At 38.1% G+C, this 20692-nt stretch overlaps 1 protein-coding gene and 1 long non-coding RNA gene across 4 annotated transcripts in view; one reads left to right on the plus strand and one right to left on the minus strand.

The window, feature by feature from the left end:
- The window catches only part of SIK3 (SIK family kinase 3), a 281596-nt gene that overhangs the window by 149472 nt on the left and 111432 nt on the right, over positions 1–20692 (minus strand). The window lies entirely within an intron of this gene.
- LOC144458204 (uncharacterized) lies at positions 1825–6516 on the plus strand. The gene is made up of 2 exons (XR_013487772.1): positions 1825–2230; positions 5630–6516. It is a non-coding gene; the product is annotated as an uncharacterized LOC144458204 (long non-coding RNA).

Here is a 20692-nt window from a genome sequence, read left to right on the forward strand (position 1 = left end):
AAATATGCACCTATACAAAGCAAAAGGCCTCCATTTTTTCTTTTGCAGAGATTAAAAACTTTTAGTTCCTTTTAGTGAGGAATCTGGGTCCTTGTAGCCACTAAGAAATGTTAATTTGACCTCTATTTCCCTCTAAGTTTTTTTGATTTTGAAAATATATAAACACCACACCAGCAATGATAGTCAATTCTCCATGACAAATCAGTTGGGTAAATCAGTGACTTTTCTGGGGCTAGGTGTCCCCAGTCACAAACACAAAGAGGCCAGACTAGATGCCTTTCAAGGTCACTTTCAGCTCTAACATCCGTGGCTCTATGAATGCGTAATACAATATGGTAAAACTTCCCACGGATATTTTTTCATGTAAATCAGCCCTGATGGGTGGTTTTTAAAGGTGTTACAGCCCTCTAAAACAAGTTTAGTTCAGTGCTACAATCACCCCATTTCCATTCTCCCCATCAGTTTACTGATGAAAACAGTTCATTTGGAACAAAGAAGTTGCAATATGGCTTAATGGTACTATGAAATTTTTCATCTGAATAACTAAGCCATCAAATATGCCTACAGTGGACAATGCCCCACTTTTTTAAATTCAAAAATTCAAAACGGCCTGTAGAGGCCTGAAGCCACCTGAAGTTGACCTGGTTTGTAATTCCATCCTATTGGATCTCTGGTAGTGGTATTCCAAATTCCAAACTTCACTGTAAACTTCACTTTAAGTAAATACAATTTCTGTTAATAAAAAATTCTAAATTAGATGAAGTTGGTAGGAAGGGTGTATATTAGTTTTATGATAATAGTTGTGAACTCAATCTATTTCAGGCTAAAATAATACCAAGTTTAAAAAATTAGATTGGCAAGTTTTCAGGAACACAAAAGATCGATTTAAAAAGGCCTGGATGGAAACTCTGTCACCTAATAGAAAATTCCTCTCGCTGCCAAGTAGTTTTTCTGCTTATTGATGTTTGCTGTACATCTGTTCACGTAGAAAAAATGACTGGCTAACACAGAACAGAAATCACAACATGAGAGTCGTGGTTTTTATGTGTAGTGTCCAGTACACTGAAAATCATGGTAAGTTCTATTAAAAGAGCAGGCTGTGTTCAAGGGGCTATTTCTGGATCAAGGATTCCTCTTTACGTATCTTTTTCAGGTGTATCAGAAAATTCCATAGACTTTTTATATTAGTTTTTGTCACACGTGGATTAAAAAAAAAAAGACAGCACTGGGTTCTGTCCCAAGGTAAAAGGTACATAAGAACACAATAAAAATACATTTTTCCTTATGCTGTGCATCACGTTTATAAAAGACCCAGGGTTGATTGCATCCAAATGTTTCCCAAGTCCTGAAATTGGTTGATTGGAGTAGCGCAAGGAATCTTCAACTCTACTCTCCATGTAGCAGGGTTTCATGCTTCTGCTTGGTAAACCATCCTCACCATGGTCCTACTCTCTGACCCCACTAGACCTCACCCCTGGGTCTCCAAGTTCCTCATTTGCCTCAAGTCTTCTCACCAGGGCCCTACTCTCTGACCATCTCTACTCCACCGGATCTCCCAGCTCTAATAGGTCAGTCTTATCTTGGGGGAAAAGCCATGGCTTCAGCATGCCCCTACCCTGCTGTGGTAAAGATCTAGAAAACACACTAGCCCAAATTTTGATTGGGAAATCTAAGAAAAAGTCACAGTGAAACATTCTTCTGTGTAGAGGGCCGGCTTTGGGGAGTTGGAGGGCAGGCCAGCCCAGGTCTTACCTGCAGCTTGTACTAACCCTGACAGCTGTGAAACTCAGGATGTCTGCTCACCACCCCCCGTTCCGTCTCTTGAGAACAGGATGCAGGAAGGGAGGAAATGGATGGGGTACAGGACAGGACACAGGAAAGAATGTAACAGACAAGGTACAAGGAAGTAAGGAAATCACTTAATTAGATTTGTACTTTTCATGAATAATAGTGTTACTATTGCTTGAGCCAGTACTATATATGCCTGAGCCCTCAGATCAATAAACAGAGTTTGTTCTTCACTGCTCTCACCTGGCCTGTTATTCTTTCTCTCTTCACACTCTGCTGGCATCAGACCACAGCCGGGGCCGCAGGTGCTCCCGGCATTTGGCGCCCGAACAGGGACCTGAAAGGAAGGCTTCCCCCGGCAGGGTGGCCCTGGACAAGGTGGGCTGTTTGGCCAACAGCCCTAGAAAAGGAGCTCCCGTGGTCAAGAGAAGACGCTAACAAGGTAGGGCAATAATTTTCCTATACAGTTTTTTATTTTCACCAGGCTAAACGGGGATTAAAAAGAAACCAGACTGCCGCTTATCGGGGTCTCTTAAAGTGAAAGTGAACATCAGAAAGAGACTGACACTTATCCGGGTCTCTTAAAGTGAACATCAGAACAAGACTGCCGCTTATCGGGGTCTCTTAAAGTGAAAGTGAACATCAGAACGAGACTGCTGCTTATCGGGGTCTCTTAAAGTGAACATCAGAACGAGACTGACACTTATCGGGGTCTCTTAAAGTGAAAGTGAACATCAGAAAGAGACTGACGCTTATCGGGGTCTCTTAAAGTGAACATCAGAACGAGACTGACACTTATCGGGGTCTCTTAAAGTGAAAGTGAACATCAGAACGAGACTGCTGCTTATCGGGGTCTCTTAAAGTGAAAGTGAACATCAGAATGAGACTGCCGCTTATCGGGGTCTCTTAAAGTGAACATCAGAACGAGACTGCCGCTTATCAGGGTCTCTTAAAGTGAACATCAGAACGAGACTGACACTTATCGGGGTCTCTTAAAGTGAACATCAGAACGAGACTGCCGCTTATCGGGGTCTCTTAAAGCGAACATCAGAACGGGACTGCCACTTTTCGGGGTCTCAGATTTAAAGTGAAAGCAAACTGCACAGGTGGGAAAGCAGACCGCACAGGCGGACAAACGGAGACTATGGCTTTTGAACGTCTTCAAAAGTGAAAGTAAACTTCAGAATGAGACTGCCGCTTTTCGGCTTCTCTGATTTAAAGGGAAAGTAAGCCGCACCGGCTAACGAGTGTCCTATAAGATAGTTAGCTAATATGGGGCAGAGCTCGTGGGCAGAACAGAGAGACAGACAATATTATTTGAAAGTGTTCACATACAGGGGACACAACTAGAATTTTAGCATGCAAATAAGAACATTGTCTTTCTTTAAATCGTCAACTGCATCTTTGTCATTTCTATTGAGAACAAGCCAAGTGCCATTGTGCTACTGAAATCTCTGCATAAGATACCTGTACTGTCCAACCATTGCATTGCCAAGACTGTACTAATGCCAACTTTGATTATACTAGGAAATGGCAGTGCTCATTCTTAGTGGTGTTGCAATTTTCACATATTTGCTACTTTATTGATTATTGTTTAAAATAATAGTACTATATGAGAACTTAATGATTATATCTTGGAATTATTTTGTATAGAAAATACACTTAGAAAAGTGGTTACCATGCTGCTGTCTTGTTCTTGTTAAAAAGACCCATGTCATAAATATTCAGGACATTGGCAGCTGATCACATTTACAAAGTCAGTGTGTAAGTGAAATTATTACTTCCTCCATAATGCCTTATGAACAAGCAGGAGCTGTGATGTGAAGCTACATTGTATTTCCCATTTTATATATGTCTCCCTATTTGATTTTATTCAAGTTATAGTACATTCTGAAAAAGTTGGCCTTATGAGTGTGTCGTTGTGGCATGCAAAGAGTTATGATGACTTCACATTAAATGTTAGAATTTGTAGTCATTATGATATTGGAAATTTTTGTAGTTTTCAAGAGTCTCAAAGAAAATTGTATATTAACATTTTTTGTCAGCCATCAGTGGTTAAGGGGATTTCATTTTAGATCCTTTTCAATAATCAAAGAAAATGGGACATTTGCCTTATATACATATAAAAAAGTTTTATTAAGTTAGGCCTAAAATAGCATACTTAATTTTATAGCTTTTGTAGATACATGTCCTTTGCAACCTTCCATTCATTTCAGATCAGTTTGTAAATCAAGAGTTCTATCTCACCATAATTCTAGAAAAATAAAGCTTGTATCATTTTATCTACAACCACCATTTAGGTAACTTAAAAATTACATTGGTATTCAAAAAAGAGGAAATTATTTAAGAAGCTAAGTTATATCAATAATTAGAAAACAAATCACTTGTTTTCTTAATCAGGTGGGGAGGAAACTTCAAGGGTAGGAGCAAATAAACTCTCTGCTTTAGAAATTTGACATGAGCAGTTTGTATGTTAAACACAGTCTAATGCACTGTATGTATACTAAAATTTCCAGTAAGATGTAGCTTGTAAATTTTCTGAATCAGCTCCTTAGTACTAGTTATAATATAGCTAAAATCTTAATATATTTTACAGTATATAAAAGGCTATAACTTAATAAGTCCTTTTTAACATATCTTTGATAGAACTTTTTGATTTAAAAAATTATTCATTCTGACTTTGTTAGAATATTAATAGCAATATTTTTAGGCTTTCATTTGTCCTGGTGGTTCTTTGGGAGGATTTGCAAGCAAATTAAACAAGTGAAGTGGGAAAGGGGACATTTATTTGTCTTTGAATATTTAGAAATAGATTTTTACCCTTGCCCAACAAAACCATCTTGAATTCAGTAGATAACTAAAGAAATTCTTTTGCTTTGCTGCAGAGTTCTACTGCCTAACTCCCCTCTTGTATTAGAAAATCCAGCATAAATTTGTCATAGCCTGGTCAGTAGTTAAAACAACATTTCAGAGTTGAAAATAATTTTTATTAATTAAACGATTAGGGAATCTTTTTTTAACTACAGATAGGAAACTTAGTTATTTCTGTGTTTTCTGCCAAGAAGCATAACCTTAAACACATTTCTATACATACCTGATTTCTTAGCTACTTAAATTTATGCTGTTCTAAAAACTACTTAATCATATTTAGTTGGCTATTTTTCTACTGAACAATTACACAATGTTAGGGGGAGTCTTATTCTAAAATTCCTTTATTTCATATCAACGTGTGATTCATGTTTTTTTAAGTGTAATTACACTGTATGTGTCAGAGTATGTGCAAAAAAAAAAGTGGGGGAAAGATGAATATCATATGATGACAAGCAGATATTTTGGATTAGTTACATTTTTAAGAAGGACATAAGCAATACCATTTCTTGTTTTGCTTTAATATTCTTGGCAATCCAAGACACCTCAAGACTGACAATGGTCCCGCCTATACTAGCAGGAATTTTGCACAATTTTGTCTCACCTATAATATCACTCACTCTACTGGCATCCTGTACAATCCTACTGGACAAGCCATTGTTGAAAGGTGCAACAAGGATATTAAAATCCTCCTTGATAAACAGAAAAAAGAGGGAATAGAAAATAGGGCAAGAAGGAGATTGGATCAGATCATATATGCCATAAATTTAAAAAGGAGATTGGATCAGGTAATTTTTGACACTAGATGATCAGGGATGTACTACTGCACAAAAACATTTTGCAGGGCAAAAGGACAGGTTGTTAGATGAGCAACCAGATGTCACAGTAATGTGGAAGGATCCAAAGACGGGTAATTGGGATGGTCCAGTAAAATTACTAACCTGGGGTCGAGGTTATGCTTGTGTTTTTCCAGAACATGCAGGAGAACCAGTCTGGGCTCCCGAGAGGAACATCCGTACCTGTCAGCATACTGACCAGAGGGATAGAGACCCTGAGCATCAAAGGAAAAACTGGTCAGAGAGACAAGTGGAGGAGGAAGGCGAGACCGAGAAGATGAAGAGCCAATAATAAAATGCTGACTGTCCTTTTTACAATGATGACTGTCGCAGATGGCTCTGGGATGGAGTCATGATTACATTGGACTTACATGCCTTACCCCCCTTGGGTTAAACCTGTAACTTGACCGCTATACTTTTGTTTGTGTAACTTCCTATTTGCTTTCTAATACTACCAATGTAACTCCTGATCGAGTATTGAATAAGCTTCAGGGTGCTTGGCATTCCAAAAATATAACATGGATGGTATTGATCCTCAAGATATTGTTTATAAGCTATTGTACTATATCAAGCAACTTAACACTTTCCAGAATATTTCAAGTTTGCTGTTGCATTTCGTACCTTGATAGTATTCTTGTTACTCTTGAGTTTTCCCCTGATGTGCATCCCACGTTCTCAAACTAGAACAGAAGAAAGGGGGAGATGTAGAGGGCCGGCTTTGGGGAGTTGGAGGGCAGGCCAGCCCAGGTCTTACCTGCAGCTTGTACTAACCCTGACAGCTGTGAAACTCAGGATGTCTGCTCACCACCCCCCTGTTCCGTCTCTTGAGAACAGGATGCAGGAAGGGAGGAAACGGATGGGGTACAGGACAGGACGCAGGAAAGAATGTAACAGACAAGGTACAAGGAAGTAAGGAAATCACTTAATTAGATTTGTACTTTTCATGAATAATAGTGTTACTATTGCTTGAGCCAGTACTATATATGCCTGAGCCCTCAGATCAATAAACAGAGTTTGTTCTTCACTGCTCTCACCTGGCCTGTTATTCTTTCTCTCTTCACACTCTGCTGGCATCAGACCACAGCCGGGGGCCGCAGGCGCTCCGGGAACTTCTGACCCTGGTTGACTTAGGAAGACAGATAATGGGGACAGAGTCTGGCCGTGTGTAGTTGCTAACAGAGTATTCTAGTGCTCAGGGACTGAAAAAGTTAACACTAGGCACCAAGGCAGGAAATACTGTGGAAGAAGAGATCTTAGGAGATCCCTGAACTCAAGAAGGTACAAAAATGGGTGCTCTCTAGCAACTCTGGGGTCACCATCCAGTGTGAGTTAGCCTGGAGACAAAGAGGAATCTGCACCTAGGACTGCAGGGATGTGCAGTTGCAGGACTATGTCCTGGCATACTCAGTACTGTATACTGGGCAAGGAAGAAAACAGAAGCTGAGTGGCTCTGATCCCAAGACCAAAGCCAGCTATCCAGGTTGAAGCCTACAGTAGAGTGTGCAGGGCAGGAGTCCAAGACCAAAGGAGAACCTAAAGGTGAGTTGCTCTGAACCTACAAAGCTTCCCAGTGGGCTAACAGTGGCTGAGTTTATCAGTAGTCTTCTGAAACTCCCAACCAGACACAAGATAGTAAACTCAAAACAGAGCCAGGAACACGTAGAACATAGACCAGGAGGGCAATGAGTAGGCTTCACCCTGGATCACATCACTTGGGGGATGCTGAAAGCTTGGGTGCCAAGCCTGAGCTGTGAAAGTGACAGGCCAGAAAGTAGAAAGTAGTGGAGAGAAGTTCCGACCAGACAGTCCCCACAGAATTGCGCAAAGTCTAGTCCAAAGATAAGAACTAGGCCAGAAGAATGATCAAACGAAAAAGAATCCTATCATAAAAAATTATTATGGTGACAGAGAAGCTAAAGACATAAACCCAGAAGAAAAGACTCAAAAAGATCTACAAGCAAAGCTTCAAAGAAAACTGCACCTTGGACACTAGTCTAACTGGAATTCCTAGAAGAGTTAAAAAAAAAAAGGCAAGAGGGTTGTTGTTATTGTTGCTTTAAGAGTTTTAAAAAATGATCTTAAAAACCAAATGGAAGTGAAATTGTTTTTTTTTAATGCTCTAAATCAATAATAATTAGAAAAATGTAAATTAAAACATCTCTGAGGTACCATTTCACATTCACCCATCAGATTAGTAAAGTTGACAAAAAAGGAAAACAACTAGTGCTGGAACATCTGTGGGAAAACAGATGCATTAGTACTCTACTAGTAGAGCTATGTGAACTGGTCCACTAATTCTGGAAAGCAATTTAAAAGTATGCCCCAAAAGCTATTAAACTGCATCAATGATGCTGCTACTACATTTATACTCCACAGAGAACAAAGAAAAAAGAAAATTATATGTATAAAAACATTTTTAGCAACTCTTTCTGTGGTGCCAAAGAACTGGAAACTGAGGGGGTACCCATCCACTACGGTATGGCTGACCAAGTTATAGTATGGGAATGTGATGGAATATTTCTGTGCTGCAAGACATGATAAAGGGAATGGTTTCAGAGAAGCTTGGGAAGATATATAAAATAATGTAAAGTGAAATGAGCAGAACCAGGAGAACAACTTATACACTAACAACATCATAAAGATAAACAACTTTGATAATCGGAAATATGATCAACACAATTATCAATCACAATTCCAGAAGACTGAATATACTCACCTCCAGATAGAGAAGTGATGGATTCGGAGTGCTGAGTGAGTCACTGAAGGGGGGTGGGGGATGCCTAATGTAAGAATTTGTTTTGCATGACTATACATATTTGTAATAGGTTTTGTTTTATCTTGCAGAATTTCTTGATGGGGAAAGAGGGAGGTAGGAGGGAAAGAATTTAGAATAGAAATTAAATAATTTTTTAAAAAAGAATATAAACTACTTGAGGGCCAGGGGCTACCTTGTTCAATTGTATTTGTTTCTTCAGCACTTAGAACAGTGTTTGCCACATGGTAGGCACTTTTAATAAATGCTTTATCTATTTATCTATCTGGATGCCTTTCCAACTCTGAAATTCTGTAAAGGTCATAAGTAGCATATATAAGAACCTCTGTTTATTCAAGGCTGGTTTTACAACAATGAGGATATTCACCAAGTAAATCTGAGACATGAATGCACACTACAGAAAATGCTGGGCAAACAGTAGGAATTTAAGGTCAGAATAGTATCAGAAAATATATGAACACAGAAAAAAGCCTTAAATTATAAGGAAATATAAACTGGAAAAAATGTAAATAAGTTCCACCTTAAGGAAAAGTTTAATTGTGATATGACCTACACTACAGCACAATGCATCTACTTGCTCATCTACAAGTAGATTCTTTAATTAGAAATATCTTAAAATTAGGAATCAACTCATCTCTATTGTCTAAAGTTTCTGTTTTCCAAAGTGAGACTGCTGTCTCCCTTCTCTTACCATACTTTTTGACAAACCCAAACCAGAAGAGTGGCCAGGGAATGGTTAATACATTTGAAGAAATTTTACTAAGAGGGCACATTCACAGCTGATATGTTTCTGAATGTTAATGTCACAGAAGAAGCAGGCAGATTCCTTCAATGCAAGCTAATAAAGACCAGGCTCCCAATGTCAGGACAGGATTAGGTTACCCAGCAAAGCTGTTGGATGCACCATTAATGACCGCAGTTAAACCTCACAGAGGGCAGGTATTTCCAATAAATTCCAAAAACTGGGCTCATTCTATATTTGCCACATGCCAATAAAACTTTTCTATCCACACTCTTTGAGTATCATAAACAATGCTTGTTGGAATATCCTAAAGAAGCCACACAACAACACCACCTAGCTTGGATCTATTCATTTAATTTAGCCTTTCAACTTTGTCTGATGACAGAATATAATTCATGACTATTTATTAAGGCTCATGATTGTTGGTCCATCTGAAACTAAATGTAAAGTAAGAAGTAGAATGAGCAATTCCATTGAAACAGGAAGAAAAAAAATTTATCCCCAAACCAGTCACTTGAAATAAACCTTAACACCAGACAAAGGTTTTAAATATCAAATGCTAAGCCAAAACTAAAGAAAGGGGTGGAGGTGAGAATCACATCTGTTATATAGCCCAAGTAGACTAGTTACCCATTTCCTATTTCCCCCACTGTGGTGAGACTGTTGTCTTAAGAGCAGCATGCCTATTATATTTTAATTGGTGGAATTGGTGCCTAGAACTGTACATTTTTCCTACCATTTTTTGAAAATATTTTAATTTGTTTCTTTTCCCCATGTTCTACAATAAGATAATGTGTACACACACATACACACACACACACACACACACACATTTATTCCTAGATGTGAACTATCATTAGTTGATTAAAAGTAAAATATTCCAAAATTCAGTACAGAAGACACACATATTAAATAAACCCTCTGGATTAGGTCCAGTTAATTCTAAAGGGGTCTAAAAAAACAGACTCTTGAATGTTCAGTTTGAAATGAAGTATTATGACTTTATTCAAATTATCATAAATTACAGATACTACATATGCGCTTTTTCCATTTTTAGCTTTATAATAGACCCAGTGGCTTTATATCAAGTGACAATTTTCCATTCATAGCTAGTATACACAACGGTATATCTCAAATCTATTTCTAACAACACAGCAAGGTTAATAGCATGCCAAAATTCAAATTCATAAATAAGAAATAACTTATTTCATACACTCTGATAATTGGCAACTAAAAAGCCTGAAAACTTATTCTCTTCATAACTAAAGTCACATTAAACGTATGGGCTCTAAGACCTCTTTGTGATCACCTAAAAGGGTAGAAATCCACTCTGTTCCAAACAATACCACAGATTTAAGAAAGAAAAGTAAGTAGGACCTGAGACTCTACTTTTCCTATTTCAGGCTGAAAAGTCGCTGCCCAGTCTGTACAACAGTTGAGGTATTTCTTATTTAAGTTAAGATTTTGTTCAGTATGAATATTCTAAGAAAAACATGGGCAAGGGCTCTTTAACACGAGCAGTTAAAGAGCAAAATGAACTTTGGAAGTAAAGCTGACATTGGTCTGGGCAGGTGCCAATTTAAAGCTCTGTCTTCACAGCTCTTTGCAATTATTTACATCTTCAGAAATTTCAGATTAAATAGTAACCCTGTGACTGCTTCTTGAACTAACCAGGGATGAGGCCATACTACATAACTACAAACTGTCTTGAGTGAGCCATGGAAAAGTTCCAAAAGACGGTGATCTGATTCAATATTGTTCAGTCATTTTTCAGTCATGTCCAATTCTTCATGACCCCATTTGGGATCTTCCTGGCAAAGATATTGGACTAGTTTGCCATTTTCTTCTTCAGCACATTTTACAGATGAGAAACTAAGGCAGACAGGATTAAGTGACTTGCCTGGGGTCCCACAGCTAGTAAGTGTCCAAGCCAGATTTGAACTCATGAAAATGAGTCTTCCTGATTTCAAGATTCTATCCAGTCCACCACCTAGCAGCTGTTTTTTTTTGTTTGTTTGTTTGTTTGTTTATTTTGTTTGCTTTTTTGGTAAGGCAATTGGGGTTAAGTGACTTGCCCAGGATCACACAGCTAGTGTTAAGTGTCTGAGGCTGGATTCGAACTCAGGTCCTCCTGACTCCAAGGCCACAGCTCTATTCACTATGCCACCTAGCTGCCCAGACTCTAGCAGCTGTTTGATTTAATATATCCAATAATAAACAGACCATTTAAATTGCCTTAGGTTAATACATTAGAGATGGAGACAAAGGACAGATTCTTCTGTGGATTCTCCTAGGTCTTTTAAGTTCCAACTAAGATTGCAAATGCTTTTACTAAGTCATATAAAAAACCAAGGTAGATAGAAATCAATAGTACAGTGAACACCAGCAAATTATAACACAAATTTTGAAAGTAACTCAAATTCAGAATTTGTAAAGTAGATTATACCAGTTTGAAACCTATCAAACTGGGAAGCCCTAACACAACATCTATCCATACAGTCATTTTTGAAGTCTATTACATTTTTTATTACACTGGATTTTTTTTTTGTCTTTGTAACCCCCAGTGCTTAGCAAGGTGCCTCTAGCAAAGTAGGTGTGTAAAAAGTGCTTATTAGATTGTGGTGGACCCAAAGCTGCTTAAACCTAAACTGCAATTTTTCGATCTTTGACAAGACATTTCTTTTTCTGGTTCTGGAAATCTGTGGTAATCTGTGGAAAAGGGACCAAGAGGTTTTCTTGTTAGTACTTTGTATGGACTCTAAGTAGATACATGTGGTTAAACCCTAGGCCCCTAGAATGTAAGCTCCTTCTCTTGGTTAATCTTTCCTCCTTCTGTTTTCGAGACGAAGTTTTCTCTGACTTCTGCTCCCCATCAGATGATTCCTTCTCAGCGTTCTTCACTGGCATAGTTACACCCATTAACTGTGGGTACGCTCCAAGGTACTGTCCTAGGCTCACTTTCTCACTGGGCTCTCATTTTTCACTTAGTGATCTCATCTCAAGTTCCAGTTATCATCTCTATGGAGATGTGATATCCAGCCCTAATCTCTCTCCTAAACCCCAGTCCCACATCATCAGCTGCCTAGAAGGTATTTCAAAGTGGACACACCATAGATTTCTCAAACTCAGCATATCAAAAAACAGAAATCATTATCTTGTATCTACTTAATTGTTTATATATTGTTTCCCCAATTAGGATGTAAGCTCCTTGAGAGCAAGCACTATCTTTTTGCCTTTCTTTGTATCCCCAGGGTTTAGCAAGTAGTAAGAGCTTACTGAATTCTCGTTGATAATTTACCTTTCCCCTAAGCCCACCCCTTTTCCAAACATCTCTATGTCTGTAGAGGCATCACAATCTTGTCAGTCACTTGATATCTCAGTCAATCTACATATTGGGAGTTAACAGCTGCCAAATCTTGTCATTTCTATCCCCACAACTCTTTTTTTTTCTTTTAGGCAATTGGGGTTAAGTGACTTGCCCAAGGTCACACAGCTAGTAAGTATCAAGTGTTGGGTCTGAGGCCGAATTTGAACTCAGGTTCTCCTGACTTCAGGGCTGGTGCTCTATCCACTGTGCCACCTAGCTGCCCCTCACAACTAACTCTTCTTTTCATTCACACAGCCCCACTTCATTCCCTTATCTCCTCTCACCCTTATAATTAAAATCTCCTTGCCTCATGTTTCTTCCCACTCCAAACCATACTACACACAGCTGCCAAAATACTTTTTATAAAACATGTCTGACCAAAGAACTCCTCATCCTCCCAACCAATAAATTCCTGTGACTCCCTATTACCTCTGAAATACATTAGAAACTCCGCTGCTTGTTACTTACCATTCTTTACAACCTAGTCTCTTCCTATTTTTCTTTCTAATCATCTTATTATTCCTCCTACACACATTCAGCTCAGTCATGCTGTCCTACTTGCTGCTCCTCACACCTTAGGCTCCATCACCCAGCACAGTACCTTCGCATCAGCTGTCCTCTATGCCTGGATGCCTTTCTCCTTCATTTCCTTCAACTTCTTACAATTCCTGGCTTTCCTTCAAGGCCTAACTCAAATGGCCCCTTCTGCAGAAGCTCTTTCCCAATTCTTGCCTCTCATCCCTAGATGTCAGTCTTTTTCCCTCCCCACCCCAAGTTTGCCAGGCACACACACAGTAAGCACTTCATACTGACTGACTGACTGAACAGTGGCTTCCTTCAAGTCTCAGCTATAGTTCCACCTTTTGCAAGAAGCCCTTCCTAGTCTTCTTTAATCATAGGGCCTTCTTTTGAAACTATCACCAAATTATCCTATATGTCTTGTTAGTTTATGATTTGTTTGTATATAGTTGTTTGCATGTTATCTCCTCCGTTAGACTCTGAGCTCCCAAAGAATGGCGACTGCTTTATACCTTTCTACTTAGCAAGGCCTGACACACAGTAAGCATTTAATAAATATTAGTTAATTTGATTTGGTGGCATTGATAAAAAGGAAAAGACTATACAGTAACTAGGTAATCACTTTGGCCATAAACAATAAAATGTTTACCTATACCCATCGCTTTAATGACCCTGGCCTAATTCAATTCAATAATGTATTATTAAATAATGTATTTCATAAATATATAATATAATAATATATTTAATAAATGAATTCGATTCATTTATTAAGTGCCTACTTGGTGCTAAGTTGCTGGAAATACAGTAAAAATTTTAAACAGTCCCTACCCTCAAGGAGTTCACATTCTGTTGAGATCTAGACAATTACTATCCGATTTACAATATCTCCTGAAGGATGTACAATTTTCACTGAATAAAACTGCTACAATAATAATAATGGCTAGCATTTATATAGAGCCTATTATGTGGTCAGGCACCATGCTAAGTACTTTACTTTATTGTCTTATTTGATCATCACAACAATCCTTGGGAGGCAACCGCTATTATTATTTCCATTTTACAGCTGAGGAAACTAAAGCAAGTAGAGGTTAAGTGACTGGCCCAGGATCACACAGTTAAGTGACTGAGGCTGGATTTGAATTTAGGTCTTCTTGCCTCCAGGCCCAGTGTTCTATCAATTATACCACCTACTTACCTGTAACAGTTAATAGCTACAGGGAGTTGTACACTGGCCCATGGCTGGGAGGAATCCTTCCAGCTTTCAAAAACATGTCCAGTCCAAAAGGTAAACTTTCTTCTTCTTTAAAGGGAAGAAATCCTAGGGACATGTGTCTGATCAACCAAACAAGCCAGAAGATTCAACATCAGAAATGGATATGATTTCCTCTTGTATCCTCAGCACTTAAGCATAGTGCTCTGCACATTTTTACATAATAAAATGCTTTTTATTCATTCAAGGCTTTGGGGAAAAAATGTAATATGCAACCCCTAATCAAGGAAATAAAAAAAAAAAAGCTAAACTCATTGACAATGGTTCCATTCAGCACATATAATTAGGATCCAAGGATCATTGCATTAGGGCCAGAAAAGATTTTATGAGATCTTGCTCCCTCCTTTTTAGGAGAGAAAAGTGAATGCCAGAGAACTGAAGTGATTGACACAAGGTAACATGGCCACAAGTCAAAGCCAATATTAAAAGTCAGGTTCTCTGAATGCAAACTGAGCACTCTTTATCCTATGCTATATCAATACCTTTTGCCAGCACTATTACTGATTCTTTGGCTCATTACATTTTTCAAAGGTTAACAAAACAATTACCAAAATTCAATTCATTCTCTCTATGTCTTAGTGTGAAGAGCACCTTACATCCATTATCTTACTTGGACCTCACAATTCTGAGATAACATACTATCATCTCCATTGTAATGATTAGGGAAGAAACTAGGACACAGGAAATTTAAGTAACTTGCCTATAATTATCTAGATCCTGGATGTCAAAGATAGTCCCAACCCAAATCTGCTGATGTCCAAGCACACACAATACTCTTCTAAACATCACAACATACTGCCCCTCATCTGGTAAACAAGATAATGGGGTCAGTGACCAGAGGAAAGAGAAAACCAAAAGCAAAGTAGAAATGAGAGCAGTAAAGATGTTTCCACGTATAAATATATGGACGGTGAATTGGGAAGGAGAGGAAAGTTAGTCTCTAGTTGAGGAAATAAAAAGTCTAGACTTTTTACCACAACTTCACTCTCCTGCCCCAGTTATCCATTATACATATATATATGCATATACCTCTTTACCAGCATCTAGATGAAGTGGATAGAGTGCTGGGGCCTGCAGTCAGAAGGCCTTGAGTTCAAATCTGGCCAGAGAACTAGCTGGATGACCCTGGGCAAGTCACTTAACCCTGGTTGCCTCAGTTTCCTCATCTGTAAAATGAGCTAGAGAAAGAAATGGCAAACAACTCCAGGATCTTTGCAAACAAAACTCCAAATGCGGTCATGAAGAGTCGGATACAACTAAACAATAATATACCTCCTTATGAATGTGCATGTATGATTTTATTCATATATATATGTATGTGTGTGTGTGTATAGGTATGTATGTCATATTGTCATTGTTCCTGACTCCATTTCTTTTCTATATTAAGTATATTTGAAATTTAGGAAATTATTTCTAGATATTGTAAGCACTGCAAAATATTTCAGCTTTAATAGCAAATGTTTTGGCAAGCAGCCTCAAAGGTCAAAAGCAAACAGATTACAGTAGTCTGCAGGCACCTAACAAATATTTAGTGCTGCTAGTTATTTATTTATATTTTCCTGAAAATTACTGGGGCGGGGGGGGGGGGAACCAAGAGAAATGCTGGGTTAGAATGATGTTGTATCTCTACAATAAATTTACATAAATCCACTAAAGTCAGTATTTTTAAGGCTTAAAAAGATTTAAATTCAGGCAAGTCCACATTTTTAAGTGCTTACTATTATCAGGCACTGTACTAAACACAGGGGATACAAAGAAATACAAAAAGCAGTCCCTCCCCTCAAGGAGACAACAAATAATTAGGTACATACAGTATATAAAAAGAGAGAGGAAGGTGCTCCAGCTTGGGAGAGAGCAAAAGGCTTCCTGCATGCAGTAGATGGGACATTAGCTAAGTCTAGAAAACAGCTATTGAAAAGAAGAATTTGGAAGTGAGAATAAAAAGTATTCCAGGTATGGAGTATGCCAGGGCAAAGGCAGAGACAGAAAGTAGAGTGTCATGTGCTAAGAATAGCAAGTAAGCAAGTGTTACTGTAGCCTACAATGCTTGGGGGCACACAAGCATTGGGTGGTAGTGTTAGAAGGTTGGAAAGGTAGTAAGGAGATTTAAATGCTAAAAGTTTATATTTGATCCTCTAAGTAACAGGAAAATACTGGAGTTGAGCGGAGAGAAGGGGACTGGGGTCACAGTCAAACCTGTCCTGTAGAAAAGTAATTTTGGCAACTGGGTAGAGGAGGGATTAGCACTGAGAGACTGAGAAAGCTATTATACTAGTCCAGTGAGAAGAAGAGGGTCTGGATCAGGGTGGCAGCCATGGAAGGGGGAGAAAGGAGATATAAAGTTGTTGTGAAGGCAAAAGGGACAAGATTTGGCTCTGGCTCTAACAAAAACCTTATGGAACCTCAGTTTACTGAATTCTAAGTACAAAGCAACAACAATCCTCACACTATCTCACAAGATTGTAAAAGAAAGCATTTTGTAAGCTTTAAAACACTTATTCTTATGATCAGTGTGCTCCTATGCTGTAAATATGAATTACTGTTAAGCTGTGGTATAAGATTTTAATAGAATACTATTGTGCTATAACAAATGATGAGCAGGCAGATTTTAGAAAAACCTAGGAAGACTTACATGAACTGATACAAAGTGAAGTGAGTAGAACCAGAACACTGTACACAGTAACAGCAATATCGTATGATGATCAACTATGAATGACTTAGCAATTCTCAGCAATACAAAAATCCAAGACAATTACAAAGGACTCATGATGAAAAATGCTACCCACATCTGAGAAGGAATTGATGGAGTCTGAATGCAGATCGAAGCAGACTATTTTTCACTTTCTTTATTTTTTCCATGGTTTTTTTTTCCCTTTGGGTCTGTTTCTTCTTTTACAGCATGGCCAGTATGGAAATGTGTTTTACATGACTGCACATATATAACCTATATCAAATTGCTTACCATCTTAGTGAGGCAAGGATGGACAGAGAAAATTTGGAAGTCAAAAAAAATTTTTAATGAATGTTAAAAATTGTCTTTACATCTAATTGGGAAAAATAAAATACTATATAAAAATATGAATTACTAACACCTATTGTATTTTTTCTGCTGCCAAAGCCTTTTTCAGCGACTATGTATATACTTACACATGTATATAGAGTACACACACATATATGCATGTGTATACTTACACACACATACAAAGTACACACACATAGTTTCAAATGGCAGCCTCTGTGCAAAAGAGTTATCTGTGTGCCATTGGCACAGTAACAGAGGCAGTACACGGTATGGAAAAGAATGCTGGATTTGTGGTCTCAGGGTATGTGTTGAAATCCCTACTCTCAGACATATTGTCACCTTGGAAAACTCACTTCCATATAGGTCTCATTTCCTCATCTGTAAAATGAGAGGATTAGACTTGATTCCTAAATCTCTTCTAGTTCTAAATCTATTATCTCGTCACAAAACGAAGGTTCAAGAAATACCTTCTAAAAGCAAATATCTCCCCCTAAGTTATACATACAACATCTCTGACTTAAATTCTCACTCAATACCGCCCTACTTTCCAGCAACCAAAACACTTCAATGCTGAAACGTTTAAATGAAAAACCAAGAATTTATAAAAACTAGGGTCTGAATCATCTACTGTTAGGGATCTGTAAGGATGTAGAGGGCCACAGATGGTTCATGAGATCTCCACTGAAGGGCTAAGGCCCCTCTCGGGTGTTGGTCCATGAGCAAAGATTGCCTGGTTCAGTGCTCCATTTTATGCATCTCTGACTTCCCTAGTTACTCATTAGTCATTAACAGTATATTTGTGATTGGTGGTAGGTAAGTGCACGGACTGTGCATGCACTGTCCTTGAGCACAGCATGGGTTATACGTCATTGTAACATGAGACAGAGTTCTTGTTATTTTACTATATAAGTGAGTGCTTTGCTAAAAATAAACGGCGTTGCTGCCATCTTGTCTCCCGCCTCATCACTGCGCTGCAGAGGGGAAAAGATTAAGCTGGTCTTGATTCTTCAGGTGACTGGGAAATCCTAGGTGCTAGGTAGGCTCTGTAGCCGAGTGAGAAAGTGACGACAATCTACTACATAGTTTTCAATCCCACAATCACAAGAAATTTGGAAGGGACCTCAACAGCCACCTAGTCCAATCTATACACAATCCAATCAAGTAACAAGCATTTATTAAGTGACTACTATTTGTCAGCGCTAAGCATTGAAAATACAAAGACAATCTAAAACACTAGGGCTTACACTCTGTGAAAGTAAATACAAGATAATGGGGGGGAGAGAAAGAAGCATTAAGACACTGGTGATAAGGAAAGGACTCTGTGTAGAAGGTGGAACTTGAGAAGCTTGAAAGAAGCCATGGATTATAAAGGGCAGAAGAAAGGAAGTGCATTCCAGGCACAGTGACAGCCCTTTGCAAAGGCAGAGAGGTGGGAAAAGGTGTGCATGGGTACGTGTGAAAAAATAGCACAAAGGCTAGTTTGGCTAGAAATGTGTGAAGGGGACTAATGTGTAAGTCTAGCAGCATAGGCTGCAGTCATATTGTGAAGGGCTTTAAATGCCAAAAAGAAGAATTTGTATTGTATGCCTGAAATAATAAGAAGTCACTAGAACTTTGGGGATGGGAGAGTGCCACAGTCAGACCCCTGCTTTAGAAAGATTACTTTGTTGTTGTATTAAAGGATAGATCAGAAAGGGGACACTTGGAGGTAATGGAAGCAATTAGTAAGATACTGTGACCACTAGATTAGAGACCATTTCTCCTTATGCTCCAACTTGTAAGTCCCCCAAAAGCCTAGCTTTAGGTGATACCTGTCTTAAATTAAGAAAATTCTGGCCATTAAACTAAAAATAACTGTATGGGCAACAGAATAAATACAGCCTTTCATGGTGACATTACAATTTCTAAAAACAAAGAAACTTCTATAAGTGATTTCACTTATTTTCTCTACTTACTGAGAAGACTGGAGGATTTCAAGAAATAAATATGTTCTCATATCTTTAACCCAAAGCAGAAGCAGCAAATGAAAAGTGCTAAAGTAAGCAGGTGGGAAGGAAGGGGGGCTAGAAAGACGTCAGCAAGGTGCTATGGGAAGCCAGGTTGCTTGGAAACCAAAGCATGAAGAATAGAAGAAAAGCATTAGTTGGAAAAAGCTATGAAATGTTTTCAAAAGAGTCCAATCTCTAGTCCTAAAAGAAGGGAGAACAATTGTCACACATAACAAAGAGAACCTAGTGCACAGATGACCACATGATCATGTTTTCTGTAAACTGTGTAATATATACTATATGCTAATTTTAATGATCGAATTAAAGCACCAGAATAAGAAAACAATGCTGGTGCTTTAAACAAGTAACCATCTATTACTTATGAAAAGGCAATTACAGATATGAGAGAATACATATCAGCTGAGTTAGTGTTACATTCAATCAGGCCTATAAACTGAATAGTTTTCATTTATAACCACCATGAAAAATGTATATACAAAAAAGCCTATAATACTGGTTTAGCCTCAACTAACTGCTTCTTTCTCTAGATTTTAAAATATGATTGAAAACTGTTTTGATCCTCTGTAGTTGTAGGACAATTTTTTATAAGACTTGTCCTTGTACTAAGTCAACTTGGAAACCAGTGGTCACTAAAGTCAGGTTTTACCATATAAAGAGATGATGACAGAAATTTCCAGGTTGGGGTTCAAAATCAAGGATTCTACTAAAAACATACAGCACAAATGAAGACTTCTTTCCTATCTAAAGATATGAATCCACAGGAGGGAAAAAAAAACCCAATAAGGGCCACATATAAGAAAAGAGCAACTGAATTAATTGTTTTGAGAGAGAGATAGAATCACACATTCAAAGAAATTTACAAATTATCTTCCTTCAATCCATTCATTTCATAAATGGGGAAACTAAGTTCCAGAAAGATTATATGTCTATGATTGTGTAAAAAATAATTCATTCGAAGACTTATATGAATTGAGGCAGAATGACATATTCAGAATCAGAAAAGTTCTTTATACAGAATGGTTATAACATAAATAGAAGGAACAAAAAAAAATAGTATGTAATTGTAATGACCAAGATTAGCCCTAGGAAAGATGAGAAAAAGTACCTCCGTTCTTTGCAGAAATTAGGAACTATACACTTGCTGTCACATTCAGTTCACATATTGGTTAATTTCACAATTATTTTTCCCTCTTTCTTTTTTATAAGGATGGTTCTCATGTAAAGAGAGGAAGGAGGGATATATTTGGAAATTACTGTGATCTAAAAGCAGAAGGTATTAATAAACACTTTCATTTTTTTTAAAAGCATCCTAAATATTCAACTGTCAAAGTAATGTTCCCAAATTTCTGCTTTTATCACTCCCATTATCCAGGATCAGTGCTTCTCCACTGCTTACCATACCAAACACAATTGCCTTGGCCTACATAAATACAATTATTAGCTCTATTTCCCTTCCATATTTCTGTCCAGAACACTACCATCCTTTCAGTCACTCAGA

This window comes from Phascolarctos cinereus, unplaced genomic scaffold (genome assembly GCF_003287225.1).
Source record: "Phascolarctos cinereus isolate Bilbo 61053 unplaced genomic scaffold, phaCin_HiC Scaffold_726;HRSCAF=1367, whole genome shotgun sequence".
In the NCBI taxonomy this organism is placed as follows: Eukaryota; Metazoa; Chordata; class Mammalia; order Diprotodontia; family Phascolarctidae; genus Phascolarctos; species Phascolarctos cinereus.